The 18,089-nt window shown below is 32.1% G+C and overlaps 1 non-coding gene and 1 pseudogene across 1 annotated transcript; one reads left to right on the top strand and one right to left on the bottom strand.

Moving 5' to 3' along the window:
* The first annotated feature begins 2,968 nt into the window (after positions 1 to 2,968).
* LOC131175685 (small nucleolar RNA R71) lies at positions 2,969 to 3,076 on the top strand. Its single transcript, XR_009145877.1, has one exon. It is a non-coding gene; the product is annotated as a small nucleolar RNA R71 (small nucleolar RNA).
* A 10,169-nt stretch (positions 3,077 to 13,245) lies between these two features.
* LOC110635201 (taxane 13-alpha-hydroxylase-like) lies at positions 13,246 to 17,817 on the bottom strand (annotated as a pseudogene).
* Positions 17,818 to 18,089: the final 272 nt, after the last annotated feature.

Raw genomic sequence — 18,089 nt, 5'->3', positions numbered from 1 at the left:
TTAGCAAAAATAAAATTAGCAGCAAATTGAGTGTAGTGAAATTACACAAGCTATGCATTAAGTTATACAAGTTTTGGTAGATGAGAAATAAAAGGCAAAATGAGACTAAAAAACTGCATAAGCTGTGCAATTTGCATGTGCACAATTCGGCAGAAATAAAAATTAATAAAATCACATTGCAAACTTGGAAAATGCAAGAAAAAATTATTTTTGATTTTTAAACACCATTAAAAATAGGAAATTTCACCCAAGAAATACATGAATCATTAAAAATTAACATAAAAAATGCATCAACACATGTGAATCCAAATTAAAGCACATTCAAGTTCATGATAGCAATATTTTCTGCACAAAAGCCTGTGAGCAATATCATTTCAACTCAAAACCTATAGCTTGACATTAATCACATCTTAAGCTTAGCAAGAACCAACACCACTGCACTGCAATCAGAAAGTTGCATTTATCCATAAAAGCAAATCATGCATGCTTAGGTTTTTTTCAATCAAATGCAACATTATAAAATTGAATTACACAACCCAATTGAGTTCACAACCACAAAAATGAACCACTCACCATAATACCAACATTAAAGACATAGATATATTAAGATAATATGCCCAACCTTAGCCAATAAGAACAAGCAGATAGTTGACAGCATATGCTGCAGAATCAGCATACAAAAACTTCTTTGCACAAGCCAAAAGAATCTGCAACAAAGGCAACTAAAACAAATCAGTTTTGGGGAAGTAGACAATCAAAATATCAATTAAGAATAACTTCCCAACAGTGCAATAGCCTCTAGTCCTTCAAAATGCATCTACAAAAGGAAAAATTCAACAATGCCAAAATTGAACTTGAGGGATATTTAAAACGAAATAAAAATAATGCAAGTAGAATAAACTTAATAAAAACATAATGAAGAAACTTGGGGTGTCTCCCAAGAGCGCTACTTTGTGGTCCTTAGCTGACCTTTGTCATGTTTCATGGTGGTTGGAATTGGAATTTATTATCTCTATTTCCAATAGGTGCTTCAATGAATCTATACTTCATTTTCTTTCCATCACATGAGAAGATCCTTGTTGCTTTATCTAAAAATCTGACCATTTCTTTTTTGACAACCTTTGGTGCATATTTTTCTTTAAGAAATGGTTGCTTGACTTCACTTTTCTCCACTTGCTCAACTTGAAATATTGGTGCCATAGGACAAGGTGGATTACTATTCAAATGTTGTGCAAATGCAGCCTCTTTTGGATTTTCATCATTGATACTCCCTTCATGGACAAGACAACTTTCAAGAGAAGCCTTCGGATAGCTCTTTCTAAAGTGCTATTTTGCTAACTCATCAACTATATCAATTCTCAAACAAGAGTCTACATCTTCATGTTGCTTCTTCTTGTCATTGCCAATGTTGAAGACTAACTGATCCTCTCCGACTCTAAGAGTAAGCTTTTCACCTTTCACGTTAATCAAAGTACCAGCTGTAGCTAGAAAAGGCCTCCCTAAAATGATTGGCATATGAGAATCCTCTTCCATGTCCAAAATGACAAAGTCAACTGGGATGTAGAATTTTTCAACCTTCAGTGGTACATTCTCCAAGATCCCTTCTGGATACTTAATTAATTTGTCTGCCAACTGAAGAGAAATGTGGGTTGGCTTAAGATCTCCCATGTTGAGCTTCTCATTGATGGAAAGGGGCATAAGGCTTACACTAGCCCCTAAATCACATAAAGCTTTTATAGAACATAATTCCCCAATGTGGCATGGAATTGAAAAACTCCTTGGATCCTTGAGCTTTGGAGGAAGTTTCCTTTGAAGGATAGCACTGCATCCCTCAAAGGCTACAGGCTTATAATCTTCAAGTCTCCTCTTATTTGAGAGAATTTCCTTCAGAAACTTAGCATAAGAAGGCATTTGGGAAAGAGCATCAATAAAAGGCACATTTATATATAGCTTCTTCAAAACCTCTAAGAACTTCCCAAATTGCTTATCAAGCTTGGCTTTTTAAAATCTCTATGGAAAAGGAAGCTGTGGCTTGTAAGGCTCTGGAGGTACGTATTTCTCTTCAACCTCTTCTTTACCTTTTCTTGCACTCTCTTTTTCACTCTCTTGTTTTTTATCTCCCTCAACATTTTCCTCATTTTCTCTCTTCTCAACTTTTTCACTCTTCTCATTATGCATTACTTTACCACTCCTTAGTGTGATGGCATGACATTGCTCCCTTGGATTTTCTATCTGACTAGGAAGTCTTCCCATTGATTTGGTACCTGAGGAGCTTGTTTATTGTGCAATTTGATTTTCTAGCATCCTATTGTATGCTTGCATCTGTTCCAGCCTTGCTTTTATCTCTCTCATCTCCTCATCATGCTTAATTTGATTGGTAAGAATTTGTTGTAACAAAGCTTCAGTTGTAGACCCTTGTTCTTGTTGTTTTGGTAGAGGTGCAGGATTTGCATTCCTTTGTTGAAAACCAAGTGGTGGTTGCTTAGGCTGTTGGTATTGATGCCCTTGTTGTTGTGGTGGAAAGTTCTGAGTTGAAGCTTGATTTTGTTGATTCCCCCATGAAAAATTGGGATCATTCCTCCAAGCATATGAAGGATAATCTACCCCATAACTCATTGTTCCTTCTGCATAAGGAACTTGTTAAGAACTTCTAGAACATGATGATGAACTGGCTAACATACTTAAATTCTCCATTTTCTTAGCAAGGACATTAGTGAGTGCATCAAATTTGGCATTGATCATGTTGAATGGATCAAGCTCATACATTCCAGCAACTTGCCTCTTTTGAGTTGGAGTTGACCCTCTTAGACTACTCCATAGATGAGTATTCTTTGTTATTTTCTCTAACAACTCATAAGCTTCATCTCCATGCTTAATGATGAATTCCCCTCCAATTTGAGCATCAATGATTCCTCTAATAGCAGGAGTGACATTTGTGTAAAAATTATGGTTTATCATCCATTTAGGAATGGCATGATGTGGACATTGTCTCTCCAACTCCTTCCATCTCATCCATGACTCATAAAGAGTCTCATCTTCTCTTGGTCTAAAAGCAATCATTTGATTCCTTAACTCTTGAGTTTTTCCAGATGGAAAGTATTGGGCAAGAAATGTATTAGTGAGTTGTTCCCAATTTGTAATTGAGTTGTGAGGTAAAGAAACAAGTCAATCCAATGTTCTATCTTTCAAAGAGAATGGAAACAATTTTAGCCTTGCTGCATCATCAGACACTCCTGGTTGTTTTTGCATATTACAAATCATAGCAAACTTTTTAAGGTGTGTGTGTGGATTTTCTAAAGGATGTCCCCCGAATTGGGAATTTTGAATCATTTGAAATACCCCAAAATCCATCTTATAGCTATTTGCATTAATTCTTGATCTTGCTATACTCTCTCTCAAGTCATCAAAACGAGGAAATGCATGATCCATCATACTTTCCTTAGGCACATTAGCATTTACAACTTCATCACCATGAGCTGCATTTTCATTATTTCGATCATTTTCAGCATTACCACCACCGATTCTAACTCTTTCTTTAGCCATTTCTTGTTCAATTTCAGTTGCTCTCAAGGCTTCTTTTCTTTTTCTGGTTTCTCTCTTGTTGGCTCTACAAAACTTCTCAATTTCAGGATTAAATAATAAGGATATATCACTTGTACTTCTAGCTCTTCTCATAAAAGATTAAGAGTATCTAAAAAGATCAAACAAACACAAAATAAAAAGATAGCAAAAATAAAAACTATAAACAACTAAAATAATGAAGAATTCAATCTTAAACAAACAACTCCTCGGCAATGGCGCTAAAAACTTGATGTGTCCCAACTGCAAGTGCATGGATTGTTCAAGTAGTATAAAAAAAGATATCGTTCCCACGGAGAGTTGTGTTTTCAATTGAATTTTTGATGAAAATAAATTATGTTAAAATTGTATTTTAATCAAATAAATAAAAGAAATTTGGGAATTTGAAGCATAAGGTATGAAAATGCAAAACTAAATTCAAACAATGACTAATTTAATAATTCACAAAATAAAGAAATTGATAATATTAATAATAAAAATTAATAAAATGAGATTAAACTAAACACTCAAAAGTAAAATTCCAAGCAATAATTGATAAAAGACGATTCTGGAGTTAAGGGTTCATATTTAAGTCAATTTGAGATTTTCCTAACTAGCCCAATCTATGATTTTTATGGGTTTAAAGGAGATTAATTCTAAAATCCTTTGAAAACTCTTTCGAGTGAGACAAAGAGTGCCTTAATTAACTTAATCATACTTTTGTGGAGTTAAAATTAACCAAGACCCATTAGGTTCTTTAATCAATATATTAAAACCCTCTTAACCCTTAATCTATTTCTATATCTAAGTTAATTAAGTCTAATTTCTTGATTAATTATCATTTGATTTTCTCCTTTCTGTGCTTCAACCAAGGATTAAGAACATAAGTTAATGGGGCCCTTCATTAAACATGTGAATAAGCACACAAGAAATAGATTAAACCTCATAAATTTCATTAAAATGGGACTAACCCAGTTCAAATTCACAAAAATAACTAAAATATTACATCCCTTACTCTAAAATCAAAGAAAACTACTCAGTGATTACCGATGAATTACCGACGAAATTTTTTTGTCCACAAATACTAGCGTAGGTAATTTTTACCGACAAAAAAAATGTTGTCACTAAATTTACCAACGAAAAAAATGTTGTCGCTAAATTTACCGACGAATTATTTTGTAGGTAAATTTAAATTTTTTTATAGGTAATTTCGTAGGAGATTTTGCTCTTATAAATTACCGACTATTTACTGACAAAATTTTTCGTTGGTAATTACCGACGAAAACAAATTTTTGTAGCTAATTTTTATTCAATATTTTTTAATTTAGTCATTACTTTTTAATTTCATTTAATTTTTAATTTTTTTAATTTAAATTAACTTTTAAATTTAATTTAATTTAAAATGTAATTAAAATTTTAATTTCATTTAATTTCATTTAATTTAATTTAAAATTTTCAAATTAATTTTTTAATTTTTTTTAATTTTTAATTTTTTAATTTTTTAATTTTTAAATTAAATATTAATTATTAATTATTTTAATTTATAATTTTTTAAGATTTAATTGACTTAAAAAAAATTACTAGTGGAGCCCAACGTAGGCCCCATATATGTGACTATGCCACAATTGCTCTATGTTGGAGAGTAGTTCTCTTTTTATAGACAAACTCACTACCCTCAAATCTATTCTCAAACGATATGGGAATTTCACATTTTTTGTGATTTACCGACGAATTACCGACTAAATATATTTCGTAGGTATTTTTTTAAAATTTTATTTTCAATTTCTCCTTAATATTACCTACGAAAATCGTTTCGTTGGTAATTACCGACGAAAACAATTCGTAGCTAAAATTTTTTAAGTTTTTTAAAATTTTTTTTCCTATTTTCTTCTTAATATTACCTACGAAAAGTATTTCGTTGGTAATTACCGACGAAATACTTTTCGTAGGTAAAATTTTTTTAGTTTTTTAGAATTTTTTTTCTCTATTTTCTCCTAAATATTACCTATAAAAGCTTTTCGTTGGTAATTACCGACTAAAATTTTTTGGTAGGTAAAATTTTTTTAGTTTTTTAGAATTTTTTTCCCTATTTTCTCCTTAATATTACCTACGAAAAGTATTTCGTTGGTAATTACCAACGAAATACTTTTCGTAGGTAATATTAAGGAGAAAATAGGGAAAAAATTCTAAAAAACTAAAAAAATTTTACCTACAAAAAAATTTTAATCGGTAATTATCAACGAAAAGCTTTTCGTAGGTAATATTTTACCAACGAAATACTTTTCGTAGATAAAATTTTTTTAGTTTTTCAGAATTTTTTTTCTTACCTACGAAAAGCTTTTCTTTGGTAATTACCGACTAAAATTTTTTCGTAGGTAAAATTTTTTTAGTTTTTTAGATTTTTTTTCCTATTTTCTCCTTAATATTACCTACGAAAAGCTTTTCGTTGGTAATTACCGACGAAAAATTTTTCATAGGTGTTTTTTTTCTAGTTTTTAAGAAATTTTCTTCTCTATTTTGTCTTAATATTACCTACGAAAAACTTTTCGTTGGTAATTACCGATGATAAATTTTCCATAGGTATTTTTTAAAAAAATTTATTTTCTATTTTTTCCTTAAAACTTACGAAAAGCGTTTCGTTGGTACTTACCGACGAAAAAAATTCGTAGCTAAAATTTTTTCAAGCTTTTTAGATTTTTTTCTTCTCTATTTTTTTCTTAATATTACCTACGAAAAACTTTTCTTTGGTAATTACCAACGAAAAATTTTTCGTAGGTATTTTTTTTTAATTTTATTTTCTATTTTTTTCTTACTATTACCTACGAAAAGCGTTTCATTGGTAATTACTGACGAAACATTTGGTCGTTATTTTTATAATTTGGTCGCTAATTTTGCCGCTAATGTTAGGCACCCCTTTACCTACGAAATTACATCGTCGGTAAAGTTTTAGTCGGTAATTTCCTCGGTAAAAATTAGTTTAAATTTTATTTCTCTTTTCGTCGGTAAAGCGTTAGTAATTCGTCGGTAAATTACCCACGAAATTCTGTAGTCGGTAATTTTCGTAGTTATTTTTAACATTTCTTGTAGTGAACTAAAACTAAAGAAACCCGGTTGGAAAATGTAGAAAATGGTGAAGAAGAGAAGAAGAAGCTGGATTCTACTCCCAAAAATGGAAATCGACTATTGCTCTATTTTTCTGCCCCTCTCTCTGTCTTCCTCTCTTTCTTCTTATGGCCAAAAATGAGGTAAGAGCATTATTTATACTTTCTGACAAATAACCCTAAAAATGGTGTGTTTGAGGAAGGGGTTCATGTGCAAAAATTCTTCTGCTAGCTCATTATGAAGACTTGCACAAGTTATGCAAGCTTCCTATGCAGATTCTGAGCAAATTTGGTGGTTCCAGGTGCTTTTCGTGATATTGCATAAGTGAGGCGTGAGACTGCATAAGTTATGCAGTAGCTTATACAGTTTTCGGCAAGTTTAGGGGCTCTCTCCGTTAAGCTGCATAAGCAAAGTGCGAGACTGCATAAGTTATACAGTTTTCCGTGAAGTTGCATAAGCAAGGCATGAACTTGCATTAGTCATGCAGGTTAGTCATGCAGATTTCGGCAGGTTTGGGAATTTACTTCTTCTTCTTGTGCAGAACTGCACAACTTGTGCAGCAGGTTATGCACATTTCGGCCATTTTGCATTCTTCAACTTTCAAACTTTATTTTGATAATTTTGGGTCTGAGAATCACTACTCACTAGCATAATTACCTTTTTAGTCCCTCAAAAATACCATTTTCACCTATAAAACAAAACAAATTATAAATTAACCCAAAAATTGACAATTATGGAAAACTATCTAAATAACTAATAAAATTGGCTAAAAGTGACTAACAAATAAATAAAATGGTCATGAAATCTAACCTAAATGACTATGCAAAATGCATGTATCATTTATGCAAACAATGCTATGTTTAATTATTAACATACTAAATATAAAAAATTTATATGTAAATTATTAAAAAAATGAATTTTACATCGTTTAATGTAAATTCTTTTGATTTAATTTTGTAAATTATTTTTTAATGATAAAATTTTATGACTATGGACAAATTATATCCAAATCCTTCCAAAAAAAAAAAATTCTTGCAACTTCAGTTATTGCAACCTTGAAAGTCATTTCATAGATAATGATGTAATGAATCCAGCTTTCCAAAATAGACTCATCAAAAACCCAGAACATAGATTTTTGAACGTGGAACAATGTGGTATGATCTTGATTCCGTTTATATTTTTATCCATCCTAAATCTTTAACCACCAATAACACATAAATTTTATCATTTTCATATTCCTCTTTCATATTCACTCCCCTCCTTCTCATCTTCTTCATGATCTCCATTTTCATTTTTTTACCGTCCTCCTCCTGTTGGCCTTTTTCCTTATCATCTTTATTCCATCACACTCTTCCTCATCTTTTCCCTTTTGCTAGAAATATCATTATCTATTTTTTTTTCTTTTTTAAAAAAAATCATCTGATTTAAAATTTATTTAATGTTTTATTTTGCCAATCAGAGAAATGTGAATGATTTTTTTTTAGTTTGTGACTTTGCATATTGTGCTCAGGTTTTGAAATCTAATAATTTGATTATTATTTTGCAACATCAAAATGCACTTGTTTGGGTCCATTCATTCTCCAAATCCTGTTGCAAAGAAATTTTTTGGACAAAGAAAAAGTCATCAATCAATTTTATTCTCAAGTAAGCAAAGTGTTGAAGTAATAATAATAAAGCACAAGAAATTTGAGAAAAAAAAGAAATACGTATATATATATATACCCCCATACTAAGTAGTCTATACATTCTACTGTTCCGGTGACTAATGTTTGTTCGGACAGTTAAGATGTTTAGAATTAAGACTTAGCCACCTAGAAAAGTCATGAATAAAAATTAACAGAGATCACATGAAGGTGAAATGGAAATAAGAAAAATAAAGCATAATCAGTTAAATGAGTCGAGGTCCCAGCGATGGGTGACCGACTCGGAAAGCGACTACGAACTCAGTTGCTACCCTAAATTCGTGTGGGACCCTATAACACCCTAGGCCAAGGGATAATTGTGAAACTATTGGAAATTAGAAAACCACAGAAATGAAAAGAGAACAAGCTCAAATAAATGAATCAGAACTCAAAGAGTTACCAAGCACTATTAGGAAGATGGATTAAACTGACGAGGGGCATTTTGGTCAATTCACTTCTAGAGGTAACTTTTGACCTAAATATCCATGAAAATGTGTAAAATTAAAATAAAGATTAAAAGTGAAGAGGTATCGTGAAAGAAAAGAAAAAGAAAAGGAAATTCAAATGTTAATGGGATTTATGACATCACTATGACCACATGATGATATAATTAAAATTTTGATTTTTAATTATTAAATTGTTGAGATAATTATTCACTTAAAAGACAAAAATTTCATAAAAAAATGAATTAAATTTCCTTCTTCTTCCATGGGCAGCCGAAATACTCTCTCTCTCCATTCCTCTCAAATTCCACCATTGATGACCATTTGAACTCCCAAAAATCCTAGTTTCTTTCCATAATTCTCATAACTCCCAACCTTAAAACTTGATTTTTGACCTTGATTAAGAGATTTGGAACAAGAAGGAGAAGAAAAAGTGAAGATTTGGGAAACTTGGAGTTAGCATAAAAGAGGTTAGTGCAAATTTGATCTTCTTTCTTCATTAATTCTTGAAATTAGGTTGAAATATGTTAGAATTTAGTCAAAAATTGAAGAAATTAATACACCATGAGAACCCTAGAAATTCAGCCAGCCATGAAGTATTAAGGTTTTGATATGTTTTAATTTAATTAAACATAGATTCTAGCTTGACTAAGGATATGTATATGATTGTTGAGTTAAGCTTGCATGAGTTGCATGGAATTGGTAAGGTAGAAGAATTAGGGGTTATGGAAATTAGGGTTTTGTGAGTTGTTGATCAATTAATATTTATAATGCTTAATTATGGTAATTTAGTATGTTATGAATTGAGAATTGACGTGAATTGATGAATATAATTGAGAAAGTGAGGATTATTGGATTACTAGATTTCTGGATCTCTGAGTCTAGTATGCCTTTAGGGTTATAAGTAGAGCTACGCAGCTCCAATTAGTGTGAGGCTAATTAGAGATGAAACTTAAGACCTAAAGCCACATTTTTCATGAAGAAACCTTGCCCAAAAACTGACCATAAGTTGGTCTAAAAATTACTTGAATCCGGAATTTGTGTTCTAGACTTGGGCAGAAATGACCAAATAAACAGTGTTTGGTCAAATAGGCCTAACTCATTGTAGACAACTCCAAATGACCTGATTCTTGAACCATTGGAAAGCCTAGACACAGTAGAACATTTCTTATGAAGATCATGAGCCCAAATTCAGACTCTAACCTAACCAATTTGCTAGAAAAATTTAGGTTAACAAATCTAACCAGAACTAAAACTGACCTGAAATCCTGGACAAATGACCATTCGACCAGTTTTGGCAAAAATATCATAATTTGGTTCATAAAACTGCAAATGCAGTGAAACCAAAGTAAAAATTTCTATAAGGCCTAGAACTACAATTTTGGTGGTTTGACCAAAGTCCAGAACCTAATGGAACTTGGACAATTTGCTAGGATAAATTAGCAATACAAATCCTGAAATTGAACTAAATAGCTATTGGACGTCAGAATAGTATTTAAATCATATCTCCCACTAAAAAACTCCAATTGGGATGAGCCAAACTGTTCTGGAAACCTAAGAAATAGGGCTGCAACTTTGATTTAGAAACCTTACCCAAATTTTGAGGATAAGGACCTCAAATGAGAAATGCAAAACACTGACTTGAACTTGAAATCCTGATATATAGAGTTTATGAGTCCAGGTCAGTTAAATTACCATAACTCACCATACATAGTTTGAAAAATTATGAATTTGAACCTGTGTGACCAAGACACATAGAGGAACAACTCATATGAAGAATATTAGGCCAAAATATGATTATAGCTGGTCTAATTGGCTGGACAAAGTAAGGTTCCAGAATCTACCAGGTTCTGGAACAGTAAAAGGTTAGTGAACTAGTACTTATTTAATTAACCATAACTAGAGTTACAAAACTCCAAATGGAGTTATTCAAATTGAAAAATAAAACTAAGACATAAACGTATAATTTTAATGAAGAATACCACACCAAATTATGACTAGAACTAAGTTGAAATTTGGTCCAAAAATCAGGGCATAAATCTATCCAGAATCCAAACTTTTTGAAAATTTCTTAACTTAGGCATTCATTAGGAATTTAATTAATTAGCTATTAGTGGTAGTTGAATTAAGTATTAAGACATCTTCATTGTATATTTTCAGTGTAGAAAGAAATATCAAAGGATAAGGAGAAGTTGAACTAAGTAAGAAGAAGATAAAGAGATTTGTGCACAACAACCATTATCTTTTTGTTTTTTTTCAAATTGAATTTGTTTTGAATGAGTTATGTTAATGGTTTATAACATTTATTTCATTGAAAATCTTAATTGAGAAATTACGTATTGCTAGCCCATTTTTGGGTAATTGTTTTGAATAAAATATGAATGTAAGTTGGTAAATACCTTTGATAATTAGAAATTTGTTGAAATGTTTTGAAACCACAGTTAACATGACTATATGTTTTGTATTTCTCACTAGCTTGTCTAGTGAGATGAATTGAACTTATTTTCCCAAACTGGCTGAAGTGTTGAGGTGTGTGCCAGTTAAGGACGAATTGAATGAGTACTCATATATATGCTAGCTAGCCCTTATATTCCCCATTAGCCTTTGGTTATTGGGATGAATTGGATAATTATGTTATGTTCTAAACTGTGTGGTTTTAGAAAATTTTGTTTTATGTTTGTTAGAATAAAATTCGTTTTTATTAAATGATTCTCTTATTTTTGAAGTATGGTAAGATTTTATATGTGTTTTGACATTGAAATTGATTAATTTTTGGTAAATTATGATTTGTATTGTGCATTAAATTTTTTTTAAGTTGTGCACCACTGAGTGTAATACTCTGCGATAACTTGTTTATGCTGTTGCAGGTAAGGAGATAGATAAAGCAGCAGAGTGAGCTGCTTGTGACAGTAGTGAGAGCATTATTTTGGATCTATTTTTGGTTATATTGATTATACCCTTTGTAAACTTTCTTTTGATGTAAAGTGATCTGTATGTATTAGTATGTGAATGTTGAGCTGTTGTATAAAAAAAAAGTTTGTAATTTTATTTTGGTTAATGTAAATTTTTGTAATATAAACTTTGTTATTTCTATAAATGCAATATTTAATTTCTTTTTGAATTCTATAAATAATGAATTGCTTCCCTCTTACTTGAGATTGATAAGGTTGGAATGTGATGATTTAAATGGAGTTGTGGACAATATACTTATATGAAGTGTTTTTAACAGGTTTTTAAGAACTGTTTTCTCAATTTTTATCCACTACTTTTGCCAAAATTTCTGTAAAATTTTAGAAATTCTGAATTAATTAAAATTACAGTTTATGATATAAACTTCATTTAAAAGCTCTTTAATAATTATCTATTATTACTTTACACTTTAAAATGAATTGAATTTGTTTAAAATCCTTTGTAATATATTTAATGGGTTATTAGTAGATGAAATTCGGTAATTCTTTAGATATATTATAGGATCATGTCATGCCTTATGTAAGGATAAGGTGTGACATTTATTTACAAATGGCATGAACTATTATTTAATTTATTTAAATAATTATTTTTAAAATTAAATTCAAATAACAATGGAAATTAATTTCAATATATTTTCAAAATTAATATATTTTATAATTCTAAAAAATAAGGATTCATCGCTTATTAGCAATGGAAACTTGTAGCAACAATGTTTTCAATGATGATCATAAATAATAGCTATTTCATAATTAATCCAAACAACACCTAATTAATCAACAGGAAATTCCTCTTTATAGGCCCTATAATTATAAATTTTAAAACACAAAATATATGTAATAGGATCTATATGTAAAAAATTGTAAAACTTACATATTTATTTATTAAGTCCACGTTAAATCAAATCTAGATAAATTTTTCTTAATTACTATACGCACTTCATTTGTATTCTGACTTAATTATCACTTAATTGCTTCTTAATTCCATTTTGTTTGTAGTTATCAATACACATGAGAATGAATCCCACCAGATAAAAATCCAATAGATAAAGTACCAACTTCTTAGCTGATTTTTTTATGGTTATATGATGCACTTAATGATCAGAAATGTATGACTTGAAGAGAATCATAATGAAGAAATGTCTTAACTCATTAATAGATACCATCTTGTCATACAAGGTTATGAGTTTGCATAAAAGGATGGTTCTTATCAAAGAAATTAATCATCTTGAGTGCTTCAAAAAATGCATAAAAAAACAAGAAACATAGTTATATATGGAACTTAAGTTATAAATTTATGCATCTCTGCATATATTTTGTTATTGTTCTTATTATGCAATGTATGTAATTTTAGAATATTAAAAAACAAGCACCTTATGCATGTACTTTACAGCCTAAAATGGAGTTCCATACAAGTAAAGAGTACTCGTAAACGATATTTAAATCTGAGTTTACCACATAGTACATAGATTGATAAATTTTGCATTCTTGGTCCTACTTAGCAATTGGCACTGACCCTGCGGCCTCCTCCTTCATAGATTCAGAGGAAGCTCCAAGCTGAAAGTTTTTCTGATGGATTTTGATCGGAAGACCCTTGGCTGGGTAAGGCAAGGGATCAAGTATCACCGGTTCATCTGAAAGCACTTGAGTCCATCTGTAGGTAGTTATTAAGTGATGAATTATTAACAACACTTCAATTCGAGCAAATTCTGCCCCTGGGCAGATTCTGGGGCCTGCCCCAAAAGCAACATAGGTGAATGGAGAAATTGACGTAGAGTACATTTCAAACCGAGATGGATCAAACTTTGCTGGGTCTTCAAAAATTTTCTTGTCCAAATCAGTACCGCTGGCCAACCAAAGTACCTAGAATTAATCATAGATTAGGTCTTAATTTGCTTCAAATTACATTCATCTTTATTTGGTTTATTAATCATTACTATACCTACCATCCTTTGGGGATATCATAGCCACCAAAGCTAGTGTCTCTACAAGCATGTTTGAATGTGCCAAAAATTGAAAGGGTTATCCTCATAAGGTCTTGAGCCACATTCCATGTGTAATTCATCTTTTGCATTTCTTTCCAACAAAGCTTTCCATCATTTGCTTCTCTGGCTCTAACAGCGTCATTTTGCTCTATTCAAATTCCAGAAATTCGTAATCAGATGAAAATTTATAACAATTATGCATTAAGTTAATAGAGAAGTAGAGTTCAATTACCTTCAAGCACCTTACTGTAAACATTTATGTCTCTAGCTAGCAGTCTAATGAAAAAGCACAGTAAAATTGTGATGGTATCATGACTTGCAATCATTAGAGTAATGAGATTGTTAACAATATCCTCTTCTGGTAAAAGCTTTCCATTTTCATCTCTCAGATTAAGCAAGCATGAGATGATATCATTATGCTTGCATTCAGGAGACTAAATGGGTAGGAGAGAAAAGTAAGGAAGTAGGTAATTCAGGGTACAAACTATGGTTTACCGAAAAGGAAAGAAACAAGAATTGAGTGGACATAATCATAGACAGGACATTGAAAGATGCTGTAATAACTATGAAAAGAGTAGGAGATAGAATTATACTAGTAAAGCTAGTACTAGAAGGAGAATAATAAATGTAGTTAGTGCTTATGCCCCACAAATAGGATTAGATAGTGAGAGTAAATAAAGGTTTTGGGAAGATATGGATGATCTAATACAAAGCATACCGAATGAAGAGAATGTTTTCATTAGTGGAGATTTGAATGGACATGTAGGAAGTGATAAGCAAGGTTTCATAGAAGTTTTGGTTTTGGCAGCCAAAATGAAAAGGGAAAAAGTATCCTGGATTTTGCTATGGTATACGACCTAATACTAGTAAATACCTACTTTATAAAAAGAGAGTCACATTTAGTGACTTTTAAAAGTGGGCAACATAGAAGCTAAATTGACTTCCTCTTAACCAGGAAGACAAATAAAGCTCTATGCAAGGATTGCAAGGTCATTCAAGGAGAGGTTTTAACAAGTCAACATCGGTTAGTGGTCTTGGATGTCAAATTTAGGAACAATTCAAGTAAGGTTAGAAGAAATAGTATAGCTCAAATAAAGTGGTAGGAGTTGAAAGGATTAAAGCAAGTGAAGTTCAAAAATGAGCTTCTCGAGTCCGAAGCGTGGAAACTGGATGTGGAGGCCAATGATATATGGATACAGATGGCATCAAAGATTAGAGAAATAGCTAGAAAAGTACATAGAGAGTCTAGAGGATATGGACTACTCTCAAAAGAGAGATGGTGGTGGAATGAGGAAGTAAAAAAGGCAATGAAGAGAAAGAGGGAATGGTATAAGAATTTATCTAAGTGTGATAATAATGAGGCATATGAACAGTACAATATAGCAAAGAAAGAGATAAAAAAGGCAGTTAGTCAAGCAAGAGCGCAGGCCTTTGAAAAGTTATATGAGAAACTTGAAACTAAAGAATGGGAGAAAGATATTTATAGATTAGCAAGGAGGAGAGAAAAAAAATGTCAAGATCTCAATCAAGTTAGGTACATCAAGGATAAAGAAGAAAAAATATTGGTGAAAGATGAGGATATTAAAGAAAGATGGAGAAATAATTTTGATTATCTCTTTAACAATAGTCAAAGTGGTAATAGCGTTAATATAGACTACAGAGCAATAAAAAAAATGTGAATTATACTAGAAGGATTAGATCTTTAGAAGTAAATGAGACACTTAAAAAAATGAAAGTAGGTAAAGCCTGTGAACCTAATGGAATACCAATTGAAGTGTGGAAGTGTTTGGGAGATATGGGAGTGGCATGATTAACTAAATTGTTTAATAAGATTCTAAACTCAAAGAAAATGCCTGACGAATAGAGGAGTATTTTAGTACCTATTTTTAAAAATAAAGAAGACATACAGAGTTGCTCAAACTATAGGGGAATTGAACTCATGAGCCATACTATGAAGTTATGAGAGAGAGTTGTGGAACATCGATTACGTCATGACACTTTTATCTCTCCCAATCAATTTGGCTTCATGCCCGGTCGTTCAACTATGGAAGCAATCTTTCTCATTAAAAGCTTGATGGAGAAAATATAGAGATGTCAAGAAAGATCTACACATGGTTTTTATCGATTTGGAGAAGGCTTATGATAGTGTTCTAAGAGATGTCTTATGGAGAGTGTTAGAATAAAAGAGGGTATCTATTAGACACATACAAGTGTTGAAAGATATGTATGAAGGAGCAACTACTATTGTGCCCACAGTGGGAGGGGACACAAGAGATTTTCCTATCTCAATTGGATTACACCAAGGTTCAGCTGTAAGCTCTTACCTTTTTACATTAGTTTTAGATGAATTGACGAAACATATACAAGAGAGTATCTCTTGGTGCATGATATTTGCAGATGATATAGTTCTGATAGATGAGACGCGAGAAGGAGTCAATAGAAAATTAGAGCTTTGAAGAAGTATTCTAGAGTCCATGAGTTTTAAGTTGAGTAGAACGAAGACAGAATATATGCATTGCAAGTTTAGTGAAAGCCAAACTGGTGATAGGGAGGGAGTTAGTTTGGATGGAGTGGTACTGCCCCAAAGTAATCACTTTAAATATCTCGACTCAATCCTTCAAGTAGATGAGGGATGTGAAGAGGATGTTAGTCAAGGATTAAAGCCGGATGGTTAAAGTGGAGAATTGCCAAAGGAGTTTTATGTGATCTCAAAATTCCCAATAAGTTGAAAGAAAAATTTTACTGTACAGCCATACGACTAGCCATGTTATATGGTAGTGAGTGTTGAGCACTGAATGAGTCGTATGTGTCTAAGAGAAGAGTTGTGGAGATGAGAATGTTAAGGTAGATGAGTGGTCATACTAGACTAGATAAAGTTCGTAATGAGAGTATTAGAGAAAAGGTAGGAGTAGTGCTAATTGGGGATAAGTTGAGAGAAGGGAGATTGAGGTGCTTTGGTCATATGAAGCATAGACATATGGCTGCTCCAATTAGACAAGTAAAGCACATTAGGTTAGAGGATAGAAAGAAAAGAAGGGGTAGACCTAAACTGACTTGGAAGAGAGTAGTACAACATAACCTAAAAACATTAAACATTTTCGAAAATTTAATCCAAAATCGTTTAGAATAGAGAAAGAAAATCCATATAGCTGACCCCAATTTCTTGGGATAAAGATTTAGTTGAGTTGAGTTGAGTTTAAATGATATCATTATGAGAATTCAATTCTCTCCTTGTTTTGATCAGTTGAGAAATTATCTTACATATCCTACCTCGTGCCTGCAGTGCATTTCAAAATATAGTCCCTGGAAAATTTAAAGGAACTGACCAGCTTCCTCTTAGAGCAACCTTAAAGTCGTCAAATAATGCATTTTTCTCATTGCCTTCTGGTAATCCAAAAAGCAGACTGCAAGTGACTTTGAAAGTAATTCTCTTCATCAATGGTACTGCTTGTACAGATTCCTCTTCTTTTAGCTCCTGTACAGAAAGTATCGATAACTATTAGCTTTCAAGTTTCTGAAATTTAATCTGAAAACAATCCTCTAATGAGCAACAATATACCTGGAATAGTTCCCGCTGGATCAATGAATCCATTTCACTAAAATATATTTGGATGCTTTCACGGTTTAAAAACCTCATCATGGCACCTTTGATGAGCTTATGTCGAGACCCAGAAAGATGAAAGATTTTGTTCTTTCCTAGTATTGCTCCTGAAGAAGCTGGTAGCTTGGGGCCAATTCCATTATCGCTTCCGCCCAATACAAATCTATTACCAACTTGGCCAGTAATGACCACCACGTTTGAACCCATAAGTGAGGGCTTGAATATTGGTCCATACTTGCTAATACGCTTCTCAAACCATTGAGTAATCTTATTTTCTTTGCTTGCCTGAAGTAAGCTTATCGATTCTCCAATGATTGGGAGCCCTAATTTTCCTGGAGGAAGCTTCATTCTGCGTAGTGGGGACACCCTATACTTCCATACCCCTAGCAAAAGTGTAATCAGAGTTACCAGAATAATGGTTATAAATGGAAGTTTGGACTCAAATGAGAGCTCTTCAAGGCTGAACACTATTTGTTCCATTAGTATATGGGAGATAGGAATGCTATTGCTATGGATTAAGTTATGCATATGCGTAGCATAGCTAGTTACTTATATAGCAAAGAGAAGGCAGGCCCTAGGATACATCGGAAAAATAAGATAAAAGTTTGTCTTAATCTATATTCAGTGATCAATTAAACTTATATATTTTATGTGAGATAAGTTTTTGATCTTGTGCAACTGCAAGCACCTCTTCTGTCTGGAGGCTGCGTCACCAGAGTAGCTGCGGCATCTGGAGACCGGCAACAGAAACC

Source organism: Hevea brasiliensis, chromosome 17 (genome assembly GCF_030052815.1).
Source record: "Hevea brasiliensis isolate MT/VB/25A 57/8 chromosome 17, ASM3005281v1, whole genome shotgun sequence".
NCBI classification, from domain to species: domain Eukaryota; kingdom Viridiplantae; phylum Streptophyta; class Magnoliopsida; order Malpighiales; family Euphorbiaceae; genus Hevea; species Hevea brasiliensis.
The sequence above is the reverse complement of the archived record's forward strand: the minus strand, read 5'-3'. Positions and strand labels throughout refer to the sequence as shown.